This window comes from Bos indicus, chromosome 12 (genome assembly GCF_029378745.1).
Source record: "Bos indicus isolate NIAB-ARS_2022 breed Sahiwal x Tharparkar chromosome 12, NIAB-ARS_B.indTharparkar_mat_pri_1.0, whole genome shotgun sequence".
Lineage (NCBI taxonomy): Eukaryota > Metazoa > Chordata > Mammalia > Artiodactyla > Bovidae > Bos > Bos indicus.
In genome coordinates this window covers 28,117,291-28,123,713 of record NC_091771.1, presented here as the reverse complement: position 1 = coordinate 28,123,713, position 6,423 = coordinate 28,117,291, and the positions used below count along the sequence as shown (strand labels likewise).

The following is a 6,423-nucleotide window of genomic DNA, read 5'->3' as shown; positions in this document are numbered from 1 at the left end:
GAAATTAAGATTTGCTTGCTCTTCCCTTATGTCTACTGATGATTATCAAAGATTTAATCTGTGGTTTCTCTGGGCTTCAAAGGTGGAGCTGGAGGAGATTCTTTTATTATTATCACTTATTCATTTACTTGTTTACTTATTTTTGGTTGCTTATTATTTACTTATTGTTGGTTGCACTGGGTCTTCATTGCTGCGTGGGGGCTTTCTCTAGTTGCAGCAAGTGTGGGCTACTCTTCACTGAGGTACATCGGCTTCTCATTGCAGTGGCTTCTCCTGTTGTGGAGAGAGCTTCCATAGTGCAACACGCGGGCTCTAGCAGTTGTGGCATGTGGGCTTTAGTTGCTCCATGGCATGTGAAATCTTCCCAGACCAGGGATAGAACCCATGCCCCCTGCATTGGCAGGCAGATTTTAGGCACTGTACCACCAGGGGAGTCCTGAGGTTCTTTTATTATAAGGATGCAAACAAACAAAAAAGGCCCGTTGCTTCCCTTAGGAAATGTATTGTTAAGAACAATCTCACTCTCTCCACGCATACATCAGGAGTAAGCCTTCAGACACAGAAGTACACGCGCAACACCAGATGAGAGCAGACAGGAGCACCTGAACAGCAGAAAAGAATATATCAGTTCAGTTCAGTTCAGTTCATTTCAGTCGCTCAGTCGTGTCCGACACTTTGGGACCCCATGAATTGCAGCACGCCAGGCCTCCCTGTCCATCACCAACTCCCGGAGTTCGCTCAGACTCACGTCCATGGAGTCAGTGATGCCATCCAGCCATCTCATCCTCTGGTGTCCCCTTCTCCTCCTGCCCCCAATCCCTCCCAGCATCAGAGACTTTTCCAATGAGTCAATTCTTGCATAAGGTGGCCAAAGTACTGGAGTTTCAGCTTTAGCATCATTCCTTCCAAAGAACACCTAGGGCTGATCTCCTTCAGAATGGACTGGTTGGATCTCCTTGCAGTCCAAGGGACTCTCAAGAGTCTTCTCCAACACCACAGTTCAAAATCATCAATTCTTCGGTGCTCAGCCTTCTTCACAGTTCAACTCTCACATCCATACATGACCACAGGAAAAACCATAGCCTTGACTAGACGAACCTTTGTTGGCAAAGTAATGTCTCTGCTTTTGAATATGCTATCTAGGTTGGTCATAATTTCATGGCTGCAGTCACCATCTGCAGTGATTTTGGAGCCCAAAAAAATAAAGTCTGACACTGTTTCCACTGTTTCCCCATCTATTTCCCATGAAGTGATGGGACCAGATGCCATGATCTTCGTTTTCTGAATGTTGAGCTTTAAGCCAACTTTTTCACTCTCTAGTTTCACTTTCATCAAGAGGCTTTTTAGTTCCTCTTCACTTTCTGCCATAAGGGTGGTGTCATCTGCATACTGAGGTTATTGATATTTCTCCCGGCAATCTTGATTCCAGCTTGTGTTTCTTCCAGTCCAGCGTTTCTCATGATGTACTCTGCATGTAAGTTAAATAAGCAGGGTGACAATATACAGCCTTGACGTACTCCTTTTCCTACTTGGAACCAGTCTGTTGTTCCATGTCCAGTTCTAACTGTTGCTTCCTGACCTGCATACAAATTTCTCAAGAGGCAGATCAGGTGGTCTGGTATTCCCATCTCTTTCAGAATTTTCCACAGTTTATTGTGATCCACACAGTCAAAGACTTTGGCATAGTCAATAAAGCAGAAATAGATGTTTTTCTGGAACTCTCTTGCTTTTTCGATATAGACCCATGCAAAACTGGGTAGTACAAAGGAACTAGGGGGGAAAAGGGACTGTTAGTAGGACTGGACCTGCCCATGTAGGGTGGGGGAACTGAAGCAAGGGTCCTATCCCCACACTGGGGCAACTGCCTGAGTCAGAGGAGAAACATTTAAGGCTGAGAGGGGAACAGCTGATCTGTGGCAGCCTAAATGGGATGAGAATCCGACAGTCCTTGCCACAGCCATACATACCCTAGACAGCAAGGTGGCTGGGAGCTGGAGTTTAGGGATTGTGGAGCAATCCCAGGGGGAGGGCTGCTGTCGACTGTGGAGAGATGGATGGAGGGGATGTGAGAGAGGAGACTGTGGTGGGAAATGCCTGTGGAGGAAAGCCTGGCAGTCATGGAAGCAAGGTGATACTGCTGAGTCCTGCATAGGGGGTGGAGCCATAACCATAGCCTCTATCCCGCCACGCGCCCACATTGGCAGCTGAACAATAGAGAGACTGGCCCATCAAAGCCTGATGCCCTGATCCACAGAGTAGGACCCCAGAGGGGAGGGGTGGCCCCTCTATGTGCCTGATGTGCCCAACAACAGAGAAGGACCCCAGGCAAGGAAGCCCTCTAAGTGCCTGAATGGGCAGAGCTACAGAGAAAGACTGGGCAAAGAGCCCCTCTGATCACCAGCTACAAGAGGCTCAAAAAAAGACTCTGATAGGGCCCTAACTCCTGAGTTGGAGCCAATCCGTGTCCCTGCACACTTGGCGCCGCCAGGGCCCCTGCAAGCCAAGCATCTGCACTACCTTCACACTCAACTGTCACTGGGGCAGAGCTGCCACAGGCAACAAAAGTCTTGCACCTATGCACACAGGGTCGCTTTGTAGTGTCCAGCTCATTGCGACCCTGTGGACTGTGGCCTGCCAGGCTTCTCTGTCAGGGAGGGGAGTTCTCCAGGCAAGAATGCTGGAGCGTATTGGCCAGTGCGGGTTGCCATACCCTTCTAGAGCACTGTGTTTCCTGCTGCCCTGGCCGCCAACCCCCTTGAGTCCCTGGTGCTGCCAGAACCCCTGTGCCTCAGGCAGTTGCACCACCTCCACACCTGGCCCTCACAGGGGCAAACCCAAGGCCTCCAGGGCAGCCTCAGGAGTAAACCCCAGTGGACAACCCATATCCAGAGGTGGAAATAAAACCACAGTTGAAACCCAGGGGCAGTGTGACTAAGGAAGAAGACCCCCAAACCCTCCCACCAGCTGTACAGCTGCAGATCAACTAGGCAGACTCTCTGTGGAATATATAAAAGGTCATTGAGAGCTCCCACAAAAGAAAACACACTAGCTCTGATAGCTGTGGACATTAGAGGCAAGAACACAGAGGAGTAGGAGCAGATTAGAATCTGAGCTACCCTCACAGCAGGTCCAGAGATGAGCACAGTGTTTGTTAGAGGGCATCCTAGGGAGGTGAAGTGGACTGCAGTGACTCAAGAAAAACATTTATTGTTCTTATGTTTTGATGTGTTCTATGGATTCTTTTGGATTTTTTTTTTCTTTTTTTCTCAGTCACATTTTTTATTGTTGTTATAAACTTCTGCCTCTATACCGGGCTTTTGCTGTTCTGGGGAGATTTTTTTTCCCTCTTTTTTTTTAATTTAAAATTTTAAACCTATTATTATTTTTTCTACATTTATTCCTTTGTTTGCTTTTCCTACTGTTCTTTTTCCCTTGCAGTTAATCTTTAATATATATAAATCTTCTTTATCTATTTCTGTTTAACTTTGCATATCTATTCTTTTCTTCCTTTAGTCTCAACATATTTGTTAGTTTTATTTGAATTGCTTTATACCCCCAATTGGCACCTTGCTTTAGTTTTGTTTTCCAGTTTGTGCTTTAGTTAGTTTCATTCTGGTAGACATAATTTTTGGTTCCCTTTGTTTGCCAGGTCAGTTTGCTTATGGGTGTATATGTATATGTATATGTGTATACTCAGTCACAGTTTTTATTCTTGTTATGAACCCCTGCCTCTACTTTGAGCCTTTGCAGTTCTGTGGAGTTTTCCTTTTTTTCCTTTTCTCTTTCTTCTTCCATTTTTTTTTCTTTTCTCTATTTTATAATTTTAATTTTCTTAAACCTATTATATTTTCTACATTTATTCCTTTGTTTGCCTTTCCTATTGTTCTTTTCCCCTTGCAGTTAATCTTCAATGTATATGAATCTTCTTCATCTACCTCTGTTTAACTTTGCATAGCTATTCTTTCTTTCTTTTCTTTCTTTCCTTTCCTTTCAACATGTTTGTTAGTTTTATTTTCATTGCTTTATTCCCCAATGGCAACCCACTCCAGTACTCTTGCCTGGAAAATCCCATGGACAGAGGAGCCTGGTAGGCTACAGTCCATGGGCTCTTGAAGGGTCAGACACGACTGAGTGCCTTCACTTTTACTTTTCACTTTTGTGTATTGGAGAAGGAAATGGCAACCCACTCCAGTGTTCTTGCCTGGAGAATCCCAGGGATGCAGGAGTCTGCTGGGCTGCTGTATATGGGGTCACACAGAGTCGGACATGACTGAAGCGACTTAGCAGCAGCAGCATTCCCCAATTGGCACCTTGCTTTAGTTTTGTTTTCCAGTTTGTGCTTTAGTTAGTTTTGTTCTGGTAGGTATAATTTTAGGTTTCCTTTGTTCGCTGGGTCGAGCTATTGTACTTTATTTTTGTTGAACTGTTTTGAGCTCCAGGAGTTGGTGATGGACAGGGAGGCCTGGCGTGCTGCGATTCATGGGGTCGCAAAGAGTCGGACACGACTGAGCGACTGAACTGAACTGATGGGTATATATAAATATGTGTATATTCAGTCACAGTTTTTATTGTTGTTATAAACCTCTGCATCTACATTGGGCTTTTGCAGTTCTGTGGAGTTTTCCTTTTCTTCTTCTTTCATTTAAAAAAAATCTTTTCTCTTTTTTATAATTTTAACTTTTAATTTTTTTAAACCTATTATATTTTTTCTACAGTTATTCCTTTGTTTGCCTTTCCTACTGTTCTTTTCCCCTTGCAGTTAATCTTTAATGTATATAAATTTTCATCTACCTCTAACTTTGCATAGCTATTCTTTCTTTCTTTTCTTTCAATATATTTGTTAGTTTTGTTTTCATTGCTTTATTCCCGACTTGGCACCTTGCTTTAGTTTTGTTTTCCAGTTTGTGCTTTAGTTAGTTTTGTTCTTAACTGGTAAATATAATTTTTGATTTCCTTTATTCTCCAGGTCAATCTGTTGTACTTTATTTTTGTTGGACTGTTTTGACTTTGCTTATGGGTGTATATGTATATATGTATATTCCATTATGTTAAGTATTATTTGCATGATTTTGTAACTGCCATTTAGTCTGGGGTTCATCTTTGGTTTCTCATTTTTGGATATTTGTTTTAATCTTACTTAATGCCATAACAAACCACTTGTGGAATCTTTGTTCCTGACCAGAGATCAAGCCCTGAGCCTTTGGACTGGGAGCACTGATTCCAAGACCCTAGAATACCAGAGGACTAACCATGCTGCTACTGCTACTGCTGCTAAGTCGCTTTAGTTGTGTCCGACTGTGCGACCTCATAGACGGAGGCCCACCAGGCTCCCCCGTCCCTGGGATTCTCCAGGCAAGAACACTGGAGTGGGTTGCCATTTCCTTCTCCAATGCATGAAAGTGAAAAGTGAAAGTGAAGTCACTCAGTCGTGTCCGACTCTGAGCGACCCCATGGACTGCAGCCCACCAGGCTCCTCCATTACCTTGTGCTTCATTCCAACATCACCTGGGGGACTGGATCCCCTTATCACCAATCAGATAAACTCAAGTTTTTCCTTCATTTGATCACCTTATAACATAAGCTCCAGGGAAAAAGATTAAGTCAGATGAGGCTATCAAATAGTGAGAACTCACACAAAGGAAACCATTGTAATACAAGACCCAGCATCACCCAACCACCAATAGCATCTCTGTACAGGATGCCTCATCTAAACAACAAACAAAAATACAAACCCAATCACCAGCAGACAGGATTACCACCTCACTCAGCCTTGCCCATCAGAGGAAAAACAAACAAAAACTCAGCACAAATCTCACCCTATAAAAAGCTTACACAAACCACTGGACCAACCTTAGAGGGCAGAAACCATAAGGAAGAAAGAATTCAACCTTGAAGCCTGGGAAAAGGAGACCTCAAACACAATAAGTTAAAAAAAAAATAATAATGAAAAGGCAGAGAAATACTACACAAATGAAGGAACAAACTAGAAACAGAGAAGTCCAGATAAATGAAGAGGAAATAGGCAAACTACCTGAAAAAGAATTCAGAATAATGATAGCAAAGATGACCAAAAACCTTGAAAGCAAAATGGAGAAAATGCAAGAATCAATTAACAAAGCTTCCCTGGTGGCTCAGAGGTTAAAGCGTCTGCCTGCAATGCAGGAGACCTGGGTTCGATCCCTAGGTTGGGAAGATCCCTTGGAGAAGGAAATGGCAACCCACTCCAGTATTCTTACCTGGAGAATCCCATGGATGGAGGAGCCTGGTGGGCTACAGTCCACAGGGTTGCAAAGAGTCAGACACAACTGAGCGGCTTCACTCACTCACTCACTCACTCAGAAGAATTAAAGAATAAACCTGCAGAGACAAACAACAAACAACACAATTACTGAAATTTAAAATACTCTAGAAGGAATCAGTAGC

The 6,423-nt window shown here is 43.7% G+C and overlaps 1 non-coding gene across 1 annotated transcript; it reads left to right on the top strand.

Annotated features, from left to right (window-relative positions):
- Window positions 1-6,120: 6,120 nt before the first annotated feature.
- On the top strand, window positions 6,121-6,192 carry TRNAC-GCA (transfer RNA cysteine (anticodon GCA)). Its single transcript has one exon. It is a non-coding gene; the product is annotated as a tRNA-Cys (tRNA).
- The last annotated feature ends 231 nt before the right edge of the window (window positions 6,193-6,423 follow it).